Below are 17082 nucleotides of genomic sequence, written 5' to 3'. Positions count from 1 at the left end.
CATAGTTATATATAATCAGACACAATAAAAGGGATCAGAATGCCAAAATATGGGAGATTGATCAAATAAACCATGCTATACATCCTTAATGAAATAGGCATCTATTAAAAATTATGTTTACAGGGACTTCCCTGGCAGTCCGGTGGTTAGGACTCAGTGCTTTCACTGCTGGGGTCCAGGTTTGATCCCTGGTCAGGAAACTAAGATCCCACAAGCCATGTGGCACAGTCAGAAAAAAAAAATTATGTTTACAAAGAGTCCATGGTAACTTAGAAAACTGCTTACCCTGTTAAATAAAATTACAGGGATATAAACTTGCAGTACAGTTACAATTAACCTATATATAGAAAGAAAAACAAGTAAACAAAACAAAAAAATCAAACATTAAAATCCAAACCCCAATGGCTTTTTGGCTAATAAGAATTTTAATGACTATTTTTCCTACATTTCTTTATTTTCCAAGTTTTCTTACTATTATACTTATTATATTAGAAATAAAAATAAATCCTATTCTCTTGTCTCTTTAGATACCTACATTCAACCCACCTCATAGAGCTCAGTTTAATCCTTCTTCCTATACAAAAGCTTTTCCTGATTACCCTCTCTCTCTTTTTTAAAATGGAAAGTCAGCTTTTTTGACTTACCACCATCAAGGGGAATCCTCTGCTGGAGGAGTCTTGGGGTCTAAAGTGGGCTAGATCTCCCCTCTCCCTGCTCCTTGGCAGATACGATGCAGTCCTATGATCCGGGCACACTAATCAGATGACATGAAGCATGGGATATGCTTTAAAATAGTCCATTTCAGGGGATGGAAGGTAGACTAGCTGAAATAAGTTTGTTCATGAGTTGATTAACTGTTGAAAAGAGTGAGAGAAGCATAGTGGTTCATTATACCATTGTCTCTACTTTTGTATTTGTTTGAGATTTTCCATAATTAAAAAAAAAAAAGATACTTAGAATTTACTCCAGTTTCTGAAACTGGCTAACTATGCAACTTCAACAGCTCATTTAATTAGGGCAGTAACAACTGGGAACAAAGTCATTAGTAAATTTTAAGGCAGGAGGCAAATGTTATCACCGGCATCATTTAGGGCTGTTTCCATTCCAAGTGAAGGAAAATCTAATTCAAAATGGTTTAAGCAATTTATTGGATCCCATTCATGAAAAGTTAGAAAATACGACTCTCTTCAGCTTGTTAACCTAAAACAATAAACAGCGGTTATTTTATCAGCAAAATGGGTTTACTTGGGAGCAGCAAAAAATTGCAATTTGGGACATGCAATTACGGAAAACCACATGCAAGTCCCGGTAAAGCAAAGGAGAGGAAACTCTTTTATAGAGGAGAAGGGGAAGTTGGGAGGGGCTATTACAAACAAAATGTCCATTAGAGGAAAACTGGAAGTTTCCCAGTATAGTGGCTTTTCATTGGCTGAGTCGTGACAGTCTCTCATTGGCTGAGCTGTTGCCAAGCAAAGAGAATCTTTTTTCCTCCTTCTGGAGGTGATAAAGTATTGTCACTTCCTGCTGGAGATGCAAGGTACGCCTCTTCCGATTGGGATCTGAACTGTATGTGCATGAGATCTCCCCTTTCTGGCCTCCTGACTATTTTAGTAGGGTTTCCCTTTATTAATTTTCACAAGGCGTTGTTCGAGCCAGGGTTCAACCATGCCATTGCACTGGGACTCTCTATATCTCTCTGTCTCCTGGCTCTGCCTTCTGCCAAGTTAGCTTCACCCTTGGACTTCACAAGGTGCTTCCTCAGGTTCACATCTGATCTGGTTCAAGTCTAGCAAAAACAAGAGAGGAGCAGTTGCGGTTGCCACCCCCTCCCCCATGCACACACACACACACACACACACAATATTGCATTCATCTTTGTATCCCACCATCACCCAACACAGTCCCCGCACATGAAAGGGGTTCAACAAATGCTTCTAAATGCTTTTCCGAATGGAAAACTTTTTGCCAGTGTACAACTGCAGGGCCAACCAGGCAGACTTGGAAAAGGAATTTTGCGACACCATAGAGAGAAATTTCATTAGACCTGTCTGATGACTAATGTCTGATAATCCCATGGGGGATAATGCCATTTGCCAGGCTTCCCAAGAGATAAGCCTTTACAAACAAAAAAACCTTCCTCTTTCTGTGGAATGATTAACAATAACAGCAGCCAGTGCTGACTGACGGCTTACTCCATGCCCTTCACATTTCATCATCACAATAGCCCTATTATTATCCTCTTTTTACAAATGAGGAAGTTGAGGCACAGAACAATTAAGTCAATTACTGTAGGTCATCTGGCTAGTAGTAACCTGAGCCAGGATTGAATTCTGGCGACAGAGCTGGTTCTTTTAATCCCTCTCCTTCTTGGTCTTGCCGATACTTCCAAGCACTCTTTCTCAAACACTCTCCCTTGCAAGTCAGCCTCCAGTACCTGGCCGTTAAGTGTTACAAGTTCTCACAGGATTCTTCCTAGGCCCTCCTCTCCTCTCACTGTCTAGATTCTATCCCTGTGCAATTGCATTAAGGCCCTTGGGTTCAGTTGCCATCAGTATCAGGACTGCATTTGCCTACATACAGTTGGCCTTCTGCACCCATGGATGTGGAACCCACGGATACAGAGGGCCAACTATGTCATTTTGTATAAGGGACTTGACCTTCCTTAGATTTTGGCATCCTTTTGGGGAAGGTTCTGGAACTGTTAGGGGAACCACTGACCAAAACCACCCCTCCTGGCCAGACAAGGTCATAACCACTTGCATGAGTTATCTTACAACAGGAGGTCCTGGTAAGGAACTAAGGGAACTAATAAGCTACTGCCAACCGGAAGAATTTGGTAAAGGTCACAAGGAGAGAGGAGACTCCTGTCCATATGTCCTACCAACCTCTCAGAATCCTTCTTGCTGGAATCCATCTTGGCTGAGCAATGCACGGGCCACCAGGAAGGACCCTGAGTCAGAATGACTGACCGGAGACAACCTGGAAACTAACCCCATTACCCTAAAACCTGAGACTGTGAGCCACGTGGCACAGCAGATCTCCCGGGTTCCCTTACCCTGATGCTCTCCGCCTGGGCGCCCCTTCCCAACAAAGTCTCTTGCTTTGCCAGCATGTGTCCCCTTGGACAATTCATTTCTGAGTGTTAGACAAGAGCCCTGGGAGGGATCCCCTTTCCTGCAACAGAACTAATCCCCCATGGATACTGAGGGACGACTGTCCAGCTAAAAGAGTGACTATCCTAGCTTAACCAAACGGGGGCTTGTTTTTCTAGTAAGATTAAAAATACCATATATCTATATATGTATATGTATAACTATACATGTATACGTATAGCTGATTCACTTTGTTATACAGCAGAAACTAACACACCATTGGAAAGCAATTATACTCCAATGAAGATGTTAAAAAAAAATACATGATCTGGGCTCTGCCATGTCATCAGCGTCCTAGGGACCCTTGACTGTTCCTCTCCGCCATCCTCACATGTAGCTTTCACTCTCACGCTCTTTTTGCCTTAAATAACAAGATAGATGCTCTGCCCCCAGCTTCAAGTTCATATTCCAGGCAGGTAGATGGGGGAAAGACAAAAATTTACGAAAGCCTCATCTATCACTTTGTATAAAGCTTCCTGGAACTCTTACCTGGCTACTTCTGTTGACCTCTTTGGTCAGAGCTGGCAAGTTCCAGCAGCCAGGAAGTCAGGGAAGGTATATTTAACTGGGCACATGGTATCCTGAACAAATTTAAGACTCTGATAGAATGGAGGAAATTTATATATATACAATGAAATAGTATTCAGCCATGAGAAAGAAGGAAATTCAGCCATTTGCATCCAACAACATGGATGGAACTTGAGGGCATAATGCTAAGAGATAAGTCAGACAGAGAAAGACAAATACTGTATGATATCACTTGTACGCGGAATCTAAAAAGCTGAACTAAAAACAGAGAATAGAATGGTGGTTACCAGGGGCTGGGGGCATGGGGTCGGGTGGGTGGGGGAACTGGGAGATGTTTAAGGGTGCAAACTTGCTACTAGTCAATAAAAAAGTCCTGGAGACCTAAATGTATAGCATAGCACTTATAGTCAACAATCCTCTATTATAAACTTCAAAATTGCTAAGAGACTAGATTTTAATTGCTCTCATCACAAAAAAGAGATGAAATTCGTTGATGTAATAGAGGGGTTAGCACTACTGTAGTGATCATGTTGCAACACAGAAGTGTGTCAAACCAACACACTGTGCGCCGTGAACGTACACAATGTCACGTCAAGTATATCTCAACTGGGGGAAAAAAGGAAGAGCAATGATATTGGGAAGACAATCAACACACCATTTATACACCATTGGCCTCAAACTTATAATTCTATCTCAGATCCCTGCACAAATTGAAGTTGAGTTGAGTTCATGCTGGACTCTCTTTCCTGTTGCAATAGTATTACTGAATAAAGTCTAGCCTCACCACTTTAGCTAGTGTTCGGCTTTGTTTATCTTTGATACCATGTGTTGTTCAGGCACACATTCTCTGCCCTTTTCTTGCAGGATCTTTTTGATCTTCAAATGTCCTTTTTTTTTCCTATGGCAAAATCAAAAGCTATAGTTTCCCCACGTTTCTTAAGTAGGCTTCAGGAGCTTACGTTGGAAAGTCAAAAGTCAACTGTTCCTTTCTGTTTGCATTCCTGTTTTAACAACTCCAATTCTTCCCAAGGCATTTAAGATGTCTCTGGATGATTAGGGGAAGGATCACATACTCAGTAGAGTAGAGAAGAAAGCCACAAAGATTAATAATTTCAAAATATTATCTTGCTGTAGATACAGAATGCTTGTGTCAATAAATATAAAGAGAAGCCAACAATAGATAAATGACATAAACCATTATACATCAATTTCATGGAATTACGAGTCAATAAATTTCATAATTTCAAAAATTACATAAATAACTGAAAGTTTGTTGTTGTTTTACTTACTATTACTGGTTTATCATTATTTATTTATTTGGCTGCATGGGGTCTTAGTTGTGGCACATAGGATCTTCATTGTGGCAGGTGGGATCTTTCGTTTTTTGTGCATGGGCTCTCCGTTGTGGTGCGCCGGCTTCTCTAGTTGTGGCACGTGGGCTCCAGAGTGAGCGGGCTCAGTAGTTGCGGTGCATGGGCTTAGTTGGCCTGCAGCATGTGGGATCTTAGTTCCCCAACCAGGGATCAAACCCAACCCACATCCCCTGCATTGGAAGGCAGATTCTTAACCACTGTGCCACCAGGGAAGCCCCCTCATTGGAGTTTTGATTTGCATTTCTCTAATGATTAGTGATGCTGAGCATCTTTTCATGTGCCTCTTGGCCATCTGTATGTCTTCCTTGGTGAAATGTCTATTTAGGTCTTTCACCCATTTTTTAACTGGATTGCTTGTTTTTTTGATATTGAGCTCCATGAGCTGTTTGTATATTTTGGAGATTAATCCTTTGTCTGTTGTTTCATTTGTAAATATTTTCTCCAATTCTGAGGGTTGTCTTTTTGTCTTGTTTATAGTTTCCTTTGCTGTGCAAAAGCTTTTAAGTTTAATTAAATCCCATTTGTTTATTTTTGTTTTTATTTCTGTTACTCTAGGAGGTGGGTCAAAAAAGATCTTGCTGTGGCTTATGTCAAAGAGTATTTTTCCTATGTTTTCCTCTAAGAATTTTATAGGGTCTGGTCTTATTTAAGTCTTTAATCCATTTGGAGTTTATTTTTGTGTATGGTGTTAGTGTTCTAATTTCATTCTTTTACATGTAGCTGTCCAGTTGTCCAGCTGTCCAGCACCACTTGTTGAAGAGGCTGTCTTTTCTCCATTGTATGCTCTTGCCTCCTTTGTCATAAATTAGGTGCCTGTATGTGTGTGGGTTTATCTCTGGGCATTCTATCTTGTACCATTGATCTGTATTTCTGTTTTTGTGCCATTACCAAACTGTCTTCATTACTGTAGCTTTGTGGTATAGCTTGAAGCCTGATTCCTCCAACTCAGTTTTTCTTTCTCCAGATTGCTTTGGCTATTTGGGGTCTTTTGTGTTTCCATATAAATTGTAAAATTTTTTGTCCTAATTCTGTGAAGAATGACATTGGTAGTTTGATAGGGATTGCACTGAATCTGCAGATTGCTTTGGGTAGTAGAGTCATTTTCACAATATTGATTCTTCCAATCTAAGAACATGGTATATTTTTTTTTTTTTTCTTTTTGTGGTATGCGGGCCTCTCACTGTTGTGGCCTCTCCCGTTGCGGAGCACAGGCTCCGGACGCGCAGGCCCAGCGGCCACGGCTCACGGGCCCAGCCGCTCCGCGGCACATGGGATCCTCCCAGACCGGGTCACGAACCCGCATCCCCTGCATCGGCAGGCGGACTCTCAACCACTGCGCCACCAGGGAGGCCCCAACATGGTATATTTTTCCATCTGTTTATGTCATCTTTGATTTCTTTCATCAGTGTTTTATAGTTTTGAGTACAAGTCTTTCGCCTCCTCAGGCAGGGTTATTTCTAGGTATTTTATTCTTTTCGTTGCAATGGTAAATGGAAGTGTTTCCTTAATTTCTCTTTCTGATTTTTCACTGTTGGTGTATAGGAATGCCAGAGATTTCTGTGCATTAATTTTGTATCCTGCAACCTTAACAAATTCATTGAGTAGTTCTAGTAGTTTTCTGGTGACATCTTTAGGATTTTCTGTGTACAGTATCATGTCATTGGCAAACAGTGACAGTTTTACTTCTTCTTTTCCAATTTGTATTCCTTTTATCGGTTTTTCTTCTCTGATTCCTGTGGTGAGGACTTCCAAAACTATGTTGAATAAGAGTGGCGAGACTGGACATCCTTGTCTTGTTCCTGATCTTAGTGGAAATGCTTTCAGTTTTTCACCATTGAGTATGATGCTTGCTATGGGTTTGTCACGTATGGCCTTTATTATGTTGAGGTAGGTTCCCTGTATGCCCATATTCTGGAGAGTTTTCATCATAAACCAGTGTTGAATTTTGCCAAAAGCTTTTTCTGCATCTATTGAGAAGATCATATGGTTTTTATTTCTTAATTTGCTAATGTAGTGTATCACACTGATTGATTTGCGTATATTGAAGAATCCTTGCATCCCTGGGATAAATACCACTTGATCATGGTGTATGATCCTTTTAATGTGTTGTTGGATTCTGTTTGCTAGTATTTTGTTCAGGATTTTTACATCTATGTTCATCAGTGATATTGGTCTGTAATTTTCTTTTTTGTGTGTGATTATCTTTGTCTGGTTTTGGTGTCAGGGTGATGGTAGCTTCGTAGAATGAATCTGGGAGTGTTTTTCCCTCTGCAATTTTTTGGAGGAGTTTGAGAAGGATCGGTGTTAGCTCTTCTCTAAATGTTTGATAGAATTCTCCTGTGAAGCCATCTGGTCCTGGACTTTTGTTTGTTGGAAGATTTTAAATTATGGTTTCAATTTCAGTGCTTGTGATAGGTCTGTTTATATTTTCTAATTCTCCCTGGTTCAGTCTTGGAAAATTGTACCTTTCCAAGAATTTGTCGATTTCTTCGTGGTTGTCCATTTTATTGGCATATAGTTGTTTGTAGTAGTCTCTTATCATCCATTTTATTTCTGCAGTCAGTTGTGATTTCTCCTTTTTCATTTCTAATTTTATTGATTTGTGTCCTCTCCCTTTTTTTCTTGATGAGTCTGGCTAAGGGTTTATCAATTTTGTTTATCTTCCCAAGGACCCAGCTTTTGGTTTTATTGATCTTTGCTATTGTTTTCTTCATCTACTTCATTTATTTCTGCTCTGATCTTTATGATTTCTTTACTTGTACTGACTTTGGGTTTTCTTTGTTCTTCATTCTCTAGTTGTTTAAAGTGTAGGGTTAGATTGCTTTATTTGAGATTTTTCTTGTTTCTTGAGGTGAGACTGTATTGCTATAAACTTCCCTCTTAGAACTGTTTTTGCTCCACCCCACAGATTTTGGCTTCTCATGTTCTCATTGTCATCTATTTCAATGTATTTTTAAATTTCTTCTTTGATTTCTTCCATGATCTCTTGGTTATTTAGTAGTGCACTGTTTAGCCTCCATGTATTTGTGTTTTTTACATTTTTTTTTCCTGTAATTGATTTCCAATCTCATAGCATTGTGGTCAGAGAAGATGTTTGATACTATTTCAATTTTCTTAAATTTTCCAAGGCTTGCTTTGTGACCCAAGATATGATCTATCCTGGAGAATGTTCTCTGTGCACTTGAGAAAGTGTACTCGGCCACTTTTCGGTGGAATGTTCTAAATATCAATTAGATCTATCTGGTCTATTGTGTCATTTAAAGCTTGTGTTTCCTTATTTATTTTCTGTTTGGAAGATCTGTCCATTGGTGTAAGTGGGGTGTTAAAGTCCCCTACTATTATTGTGTTACTGTTGATTTCTCTTTTCATGGTTTTTAGCATTTGACATATGTATTGAGGTGCTCCTATGTTGGGTGCATAAACGTTTATAATTATTATATCTTCTTCTTGGATTGATCTTTTGATCATTATGTAGTGTCCCTCCTTACCTCTTGTAACAGTCTTTACTTTAAAGTCTATTTTATCTGATATGAGTATTACTACTCCATCTTTCTTTTGATTTCCATTTGCATGGAATATATTTTTCCATCCCTTCACTTTCAGTCTGTATGTGTCCCTAGAACTGAAGTGAGCCTCCTGTAGGCAGCATATATATGGGTCTTGTTTTTGTATCAATTCAGCCAGTCTGTGTGTTTTGGTTGGGGCATTTAATCCATATACATTCAAGGTTATTATCAATATATATGTTCCTATTACCATTTTCTTAATTGTTTTGGGTTTGTTTTTGTAGGTCTTTTTCTTCTCTTGTGTTTCCCACTTAGAGAAGTTTCTTTAGCATTTGTTGTAAAGCTGGTTTGGTGGTGCTGAATTGCTTGTCTGAAAAGCTTTTGACTTCTCCATCAAATCTGAATGAGATCCTTGCTGGGTAGAGTAATCTTGGTTGTAGGTGTTTTTCTTTCATCACTTTAAGTATATCCTGCCACTCCTTTCTGGCCTGCAGAGTTTCTGCTGAAAAATCAGCTGATAACCATATGGGGATTCCTTTGTACGTTATTTTTTGCTTTTCCCTTGCTGCTTTTAATATTTTTTCTTTGAATTTAATTTTTGTTAGTTTGATTAATATGTGTCTTGGTGTGTTTCTCCTAGGGTTTATCCGTATGGGATTCTCTGTGCTTCCTGGACTTGGGCGCCTATTTCCTTTCCCATGTTAGAGAAGTTTTCCACTATAGTCTCTTCAAATATTTTCTCAGACCCTTTGTTTCTCTCTTCTTCTTCTGGGACCCCTATAATTCGAATGTTGGTGTGTTTAGTGCTGTTCCAGAGGTCTCTGAGATTGCCTTCTTTTTTATTTAATAAATTTGTTTATTTTATTTATTTATTTTTGGCTGCGTTGGGTCTTCATTGCTGCGCGTGGGCTTTCTCTAGTTGCGGCGAGCGGGGGCTACTCTTTGTTGCAGTGCATGGGCTTCTCATTGCGGTGGCTTCTCTTGTTGCAGAGCACGGGCTCTAGAGCACAGGCTCAGTAGTTGTGGCTCACAGGCTTAGTTGCTCCTCAGCATGTGGGATCTACTTGGTCAGGGCTCGAACTTGTGTCCCCTGCATTGGCTGGTGGATTCTTAACCACTGTGCCACCAGGGAAGCCCCCTGTCTTCAATTCTTGTCATTCTTTTTTCTTTATTCTGCTCCTTGGCAGTTATTTCCACCATTTTGTCTTCCAACTCACTTATTCATTTTTCTGCCTCAGTTATTCTGTTATTGATTCCTTCTCATGTATTTTTCATTTCAGTTATTGTGTTGTTCATGTCTGTTTGTTTGTTCTTTACTTCTTCTAGATCTTTGTTAAGCATTTCTTGTATTTTCTCAATCCATGTCTCCATTCTATTTCTTAGATTCTGGATCATGTTCACTATCATTACTCTGAATTCTTTTTCAGGTAGGTTGCCTATTTCCTCTTCATTTATTTGGTCTTGTAGGTTTTTACCTTGCTCCTTCATGTGTGACATTGTTTTGTCATGTTTTTATTTTATTTTATTTTTTTTGATGGGTGGGATTGTGTTCCTGTCTTACTGGTTGTTTGGCCTGAGGCTTCCAACACTGGGGTTTTTTAGGCTATTGTGTAGAGCTGGGTCTTGGTGCTGAGATGAGGAACTCCATGAGATCTCACTCCTATGAATATTCCCTGGGGGCTGAGGTTCTCTGTTAGTTCAGTGGTTGGGACTCAGAGCTCCCACCGCAAGAGCTTTGGCCCAACCCTGGGCTCGTGAACCAAGATCCTTCAAGCTGCCTGGGGCAGCAAGAAAAAAAAAGTAAAAAATAAAATTAGACTAGTAAACTAACAGATATGTTAGGAAGAATATAAAAATAAAAATATAGATGAATCAACAACTGGAAGGTACATGAGTACCACAATAGTAAAAAAGAGGAGAAGGGAAAAGGAAAAAAAAGGGTGGGGAAAGGCCTTGGCTGTGGAGGGCAGGGACTAAACAAGGGAAAGGTTTGGGTGGTGGGTGGGCCCAATGTTCAGGACCCCCAGAGTCAGAAAACACCCTGGGAGCTGTGGGGTGTGGGGCTTAGGTTCAAGAAACAGAAGGGGCCCAGGTGTACCACCCATCCCTGGTCTCAGAGGGCAGGGGACCTCACCTGGGAGCCCAGCAGGCTTCCTGGGCTCAAGTGGGCAGGGCAAACGCCCTCCTCTCCTCTCCTGCTCCTCCGGTCTGGAAGGGCCCCTCTCACCTGCCTCTCCTGATCTCCCCGGCTTCCCCCCTATGCCCTCAAAGACCCACACGGGCTGGAGGGAGCTTTGGAGGGCAGGGGATCAGCCTGGGAGCTCAGCAGCCTCCCTGTTCCCGAGTGGGCATGGCAATTGCCCTCTGCTCCTCTCCTGCTACTCTCACCTGCCTCTCCTGTTCTCTCCTCGGCTTCCTTCCTATGCCCCCAAGGACCCACACGACCTGGAGGGGGGTTTGGAGGGCGCTTTGGAGGGCAGGGGATCAGCCTGGGAGCTCAGCAGCCTCTCCAGGCCCAAGTGAGCAGGGCAATCACCCTCCACTCCTCTCCTGCTCCTCCTGGTTGGCTCCTCCCACCTGCCTCTCCTGATCTCCCCAGCCTCCCGCCTATGCCCCCAGGACCTGCGTGGCCTGGATGGCGCTTTGGAGCGGGGGTACCGGCCTGGGAGCTCAGCAGGCTCCCCGGTCCGAGTGGGCCAGGCAATCGCCCTCCGCTCCTCTCCTGCTCTTCCTGGAGAGTCCCTCCCGCCTGCCCCTCCTGATCTCCCCACCCTCAGTGGCACCAATCCTGTCTGGCCTCCACTGCTCCTCCCCCCTTAGTCCCCCTACATCCTACCGGTTCACTTTGGCATTCCTCCCATCTCCTTGGGCATCAGAGTCCCCCACCAGCAGCCAGCAGGCGCCCTAGTTGTGGGGAGATGCTAACTCTGCATCTTCCCACACCGCCATCTTGACTCCCTCTATTTTATATATAGTAGTGTGTATATGTTAATCTCAAACTCCTAATTTCTCCCTCCCCCCAACCTTTCCCCTTTGGTAACCATAAGTTTGTTTTTGAAGTCTGTGAGTCTGTTTCTGTTTTGTAAATAAGTTTATTTATGTCATCTTTTTAGATTCCACATATAAGTGATATCATATGATATTTGTCTTTCTGTCTGACTTCACTTAGTATGATAATCTCTAGGTCCACCCATGTTGCTGCAAATGGTGTTATTTCATTTTTTTTATGGCCGAGTAACATTCCATTGTATATACATATCCCATCTTCTTTATCCATTTCTCTGTCGATGGACATTTAGGTTGCTTCTACGTCTTGTCTACTGTAAATAGTGCTCCAGTGAACACTGGGGTGCATATATCTTTTCAAATTATGGTTTTCTCCAGATATATGCCCAGGAGTGGGATTGCTAGATCATGTGGTAGTTCTATTTTTAGTTTTGTTTTTTTTTAAACATCTTTATCAGAGTATAATTGCTTTACAATGGTGTGTTAGTTTCTATTGTATAACAAAGTGAATCAGCTATATGTATACATATATCTCCATATCTCCTCCCTCTTGCGTCTCCCTCCCACCCTCCCTATCCCACCCCTCTAGCTGGTCACAAAGCACCAAGCTGATCACCCTGTGCTATGTGGCTGCTTCCCACTAATTATCTATTTTACATTTGGTAGTGTATATATGTCCGTGCCACTCTCTCACTTTGTCCCAGCTTACCCTTCGCCCTCCCCATGTCCTCAAGTCTATTCTCTACGTCTGCGTCTTTATTCTATTTTTAGTTTTTTTAAGGAACCTCCATACTGTTCTCAATAGTGGTTGTACCAATTTACATTCCCACCAACAATGTAGGAAGGTTCCCTTTTCTCCACACCCTCTGCAGCATTTATTGTTGCAGAGTTTTTAATGATGGCCATTCTGACCACTGTGAGGTGATACCTCATTCAGAAGGGCTTTCGTATTGGCATACTCAGCCTACAACCTGCTCGATTACCTATCCTACAGCATAGATAGACCTCCATAAAGTGTAACTAACCTTGCAACAGATGGCCCTAAGTCAGGGGCACAGTTCCTCGTGAGAAATACAATTCTTGTTCTTGCTATCATTGAAGACGTTGCTCCCAAGACTTCTGCAACAGTGAACTACATCTGCCAACAAAGTTGGAAAAAGAACAGCACAAATGAAAAGGTCAAGTTTCGGAAATGAGAAAATGTGGCAAATTTTCATGCACAGATATGGCAAAAAGTGGGTATCACTGAATGTTGAAATTCCGGTCAGAGCCAATGAGGAAGTTAAGCACCTAGAACAAAGCAAACTCAAGTGCACTCAGGGACTGCACAATTTGGAGGAAGTCCATTGTGTTCACTCCTCATTCCCACTCTGGAGTGCCAGTCAGCCAAACAACTAGCGAACCCTGAAGGCCTACCCTGTACCAGGGCCCCAGGAAGTAATCACTAGAAGACTGAGGATCACAGCGTACGGGTAGAGGGCTATGAGACTGAGTAAGGGGGCTCCTAACTTCCCAGGGGAATCAGGGAAGGCTTATGAGAGGTCAGGTTTATGCTGAAACCTGAAAGATGAGTAAGAAGGTAGCTACGTGGGGAGGGGCAGGAGGTCTTTCAATAAGAAGGACACATGAAAAGTCCAGTGTTGGGTGCTGAAGAGTGGAGAGGGGAAAGGCTTCTTCCCTGTTTCTGGTTTTAAGTCTTCCTGAAGACTCAGATCTCTTGCCCCAATTTAATGCTCTGCAATGAGGAAGGCTGAGTTATCTGATAGGTATCTGTTTTGTGGCAGTCTCAGCCTATGGACAGTGATGCTACCTATCTGCTAGGAATGCCTGGGGGCACTCACCTGGGCCCCTGCTACTTGTGGTGAGCCTCCTCTTCCCCTACTGGAGCCAGTGTTGTGGCTGGATTAGCTCTTGTGGTTCTGATCATGATTGCAGGATGCACCTCACAGCAACCCTCAGGGAACTTTGAAAAAGCAAGGTTGATTACTCACAAGCCCTGGAGGGTACAGGCATGCCTGGGGCCTACATACTGAGGTCATGGCCAAAGAGAAAGAGAGTGCATACCTGGGTTCTGCCTTTACTGGGGTGCCTAGAGTTTCATGAGTTCACTCTTTATTGGTTAATTTAGAACACAGGATTGGGAATGAAGGAGCAGGAAGGGAAAAAGCAGGATCACTCAAGCGGTCAGTCCTCTAGGCCACCCAGGGCTTTCTAAAGGGGGAACTTCATAGGTGCAGTGGCCTGGCTCTTTATGTACTTGTGTAGCTGGCAATGTGTTTATTCAGTCGAAAGTTTAACGTCAGGCACCTACATTACAATCAAATAAGTCAATTGTCAGGCACTTACACTACAATATCATCCAAAGTTTAGTGCAGGAAATAGAAAGCACTGTAGATATTTTGGGTAGGAAAGGATTTATCAGTAACAGTGCTTACTACTTCACTGGAAAGAGTGGAAGGAGGGAAGAAATGGCTCGAGGATAGGGTCTCCAGGGGTGAGTCCAAGAACATGGAAGAACTCGTCCACTACTGTAGCTCCTACCACTGGAACACTGATTTAACACAGACCACCACAGTTGTAAGTCACGGACCAGGAGCCCTCAGACAAGAAGATGCCACCCCAAAAGATCCTTCATACACAGGAAGAATGGGTACTGGAACGTTGCTGCTGAAAAATCTCATGATTCTACAACCTGGCTTGTAAGAAAAAAAAAAAAAAGAAAACCAAAAGAGCCACCATCTAATTTCCACCTTATTTACAACACGAACCCTAGCTACAATGGCATCTGTGGGTATAGTTTTGGCTTTCTAACCTCTGTACTCCGGAAGGTGCCTATGAGGGTGGGCTGGCAGTTAAAAGCTAATTCATAGTGTTCACCACACTGGGGCACAGATGGTGGTCTACACTTCTTGACTGGGTAAAGCCAATCTAGCATGAGTGCTGGCTTGGGGGGGTTTGGCTTCCTTTTTCCCTCTCTACCAGGATGAGCAGGAGGCAGTGTTTGCCCTACACACTGTACCTTTCCCTTGGATGGGCTGGTCCAAGGTCAAGACTGGGTATTTGGAATTAGCAAGTGCATTCTGATTCAAACACTAAGCTACGTCTTCCAATTTATTTTGGTTTTCTTATCTGCTGACTTTATTGTGTTGTTTTCCATTGTTTCAGAACTTGGGTAAGGAAGAGGATACAGTTTATAGGGCCCTCTCCAGGAACCCAACTTCTAATAGCACTGCAGTGAAAAGAGAAAGGGCTAGAGAGACACCAATGAGGCTGAAGACGGCCCTGATTCTATTAGGTCTTTGGGTCTGGTTAAGGATTTTGGACTTGAACCTAAGGCCATGGGGAAGCCCATTCTTCCACCTCAGGAGTGTGAGGTGCGAGGAGAGCCTGAAAGTCTACACATCACCATACTTTCTCCTCTGACCCCTCTCATGACAAGAAGAGTTCTGAGGTGAAGAAAGACAGAGGGAGGTATGAGACAATGAGTGCTGGCCCACCTGGTAGACAGTCTCTCAATGGCTCTCAGCGATGTCCGCTTCCTGTATTCATGCCCTTGTGTGATTCCCTCCACTTGAACGGGGCAGGACATACTGACTTGCTTCTTAAGAACAGACTAGGCAAAGGTGATAAGATAGCTCACTGGGATTCGGCTATAAAGGACGGTGACCTGTACCTTGCTCACTTTCTCTCCCTGATTCTTCTCTCTCACTTTGCCACGTCATGCGCTGCCCTGCAGAGAGATTCACATGGCAAATAACTGAGAGAGGCCCTCAGTCCGACCTCCTGTGATGAGCTGGGTCTTGCCAACAATCTCATGAGCGAGAGCTTGGAAGCAGATGCTTCCCCAGTTGAGCCCTGAGATGACTGCAACTCTGGCTAATACCTTGACGGCAGCCCCAGGAGAGACCCCAACTTGACCCACAGAAACGATCAGAGAATGATGACCGAAGCCACCACATTTTGGGGTGTTCTATTATGCAGCAATAGGTAACTAATACTAATCCATCAAACAAGGAGTCCCTAGGTCTCTCTGGCTTTGCTTCTTACCAAAGTGGTTGGTCAAAACAAACAAACAAACAAAGAAAATCTAGGTGCCTCTGCCATTAGTGAATAAGGGCCCCAAGGAAGGTTCCCAATACAGACAGTCCACGACTTACAATGGTTTGACTTACAAGTTTTTGACTTTAGATGGTGCAAAAGCAACATGCATTCAGTAGAAACCACACATCAGATTTTGAATTGTGATCTTTCCCCGGGCAGCGATACCTGGTACAACACTCTCTTGTGATGCTGGGCAGCAGCAGCCACAGCTCCCAGTCGGCCACATGATCATGAGACACTGACAACCATTCTTTCACTTTCAGTACAGTATTCAACAAATTACATGAGATATTCAACAGTTTATTATAAAATAGGCTTTGTGTTGGATGATCGTGCCCAGCCGTAGGCTAATGGAAGTGTTCCGAGCACGTTTAAGGTAGGTTAGGTTAAGCTAGGTAAGCTAGGTAGGTTAGGTATACTAAATGCAGTGTTGACTTATTTTCAACTTACGATGGATTTATCAGGATGTAACCCCATCAGAGTCGAGGAAGCTCTGTTCTTATTGCTCAAGATCCCAGCATCCACCTCCCTTAGGCAGCTGAACAACTAAACAGACCATATGGACCCACAACATCCAATCTTCCAGAATAAGAACTAAGGGGACAATCTAAAAATTAACCAAAAGAACAGGATGGGGAATGAGATTATTCTATAACTACCCTCACTCAAAGATAAGTACACATAAACAAGCAAACACAATAAACATGGAAAAACACACACACAACCAACCTCAACTAAAATGGAGGAAATCAACACAAAATACAAAAGACAGATGAAACAGATGAGAAACATTCCTTGGAAGGTTTGTACTAGGAAACTCTAAACACTTTGCTTCCTCTCAAGGAAATTAAAGCAAACACTGAGTTCATGAAATAAGAAATTAAGAAACAGATGAGAAGACAACAAACAGTTCATAAGGTGAAACAGCAGCTGGCCTAACTAGGAAAAATCAATTTCCATCCTCCAAAGGTTACAGAATCTCCAGTCTTCTGGGCCACTCTAATCAGAAACATAGAGGAAATTTAACTCCAGAAAACAGAGTTTGGCCAAGGCAAGTTGAAACATTACAAATACTACAGTCCACCCCTTCTCAACTGGCCACCCACATGTTGCCCGAAACGCTATTTAATCTCCAAATAAAGACAAAAGCAAAGCTATGCTTCTGCTTAACATGACACACTATCCCTCTTACAACCAAAACCATTCTAACCTCACCCCCGGGAGAGCATCAAGGTCCCTTTTTTGTCTTTGGGTAACGTTCATTCTTTTCCTAGCTGATTCACACTCCTGTTTTGACATCTTGTAACTTAAAACACTTACATATAAAGTGATTATGAGCACATCTCAGGTTAGATGATAGAGATTAAGAGAGGAGATAAAAATTTTTGGTTAATATTTATTAAAATATAGTCACAT

The 17082-nt window shown here is 42.4% G+C and overlaps 1 long non-coding RNA gene across 2 annotated transcripts; it reads right to left on the bottom strand.

Moving 5' to 3' along the window:
* Positions 1–862: 862 nt before the first annotated feature.
* On the bottom strand, positions 863–15543 carry LOC308606900. Of its 2 annotated transcripts, none has more exons than XR_014013918.1 (3): positions 15063–15543; positions 12591–12703; positions 863–1786 (listed from the first exon to the last, which is right to left on the bottom strand). It is a non-coding gene; the product is annotated as an uncharacterized lncRNA (long non-coding RNA). The 2 variants fall into 2 exon arrangements; XR_014013919.1 differs by lacking the exon at positions 15063–15543 and adding an exon at positions 13407–13488.
* Positions 15544–17082: the final 1539 nt, after the last annotated feature.

This window comes from Mesoplodon bidens (assembly GCF_964165515.1).
Source record: "Mesoplodon bidens genome assembly, chromosome: 19".
NCBI lineage: Eukaryota > Metazoa > Chordata > Mammalia > Artiodactyla > Ziphiidae > Mesoplodon > Mesoplodon bidens.
The sequence above is the reverse complement of the archived record's forward strand: the minus strand, read 5'-3'. Positions and strand labels throughout refer to the sequence as shown.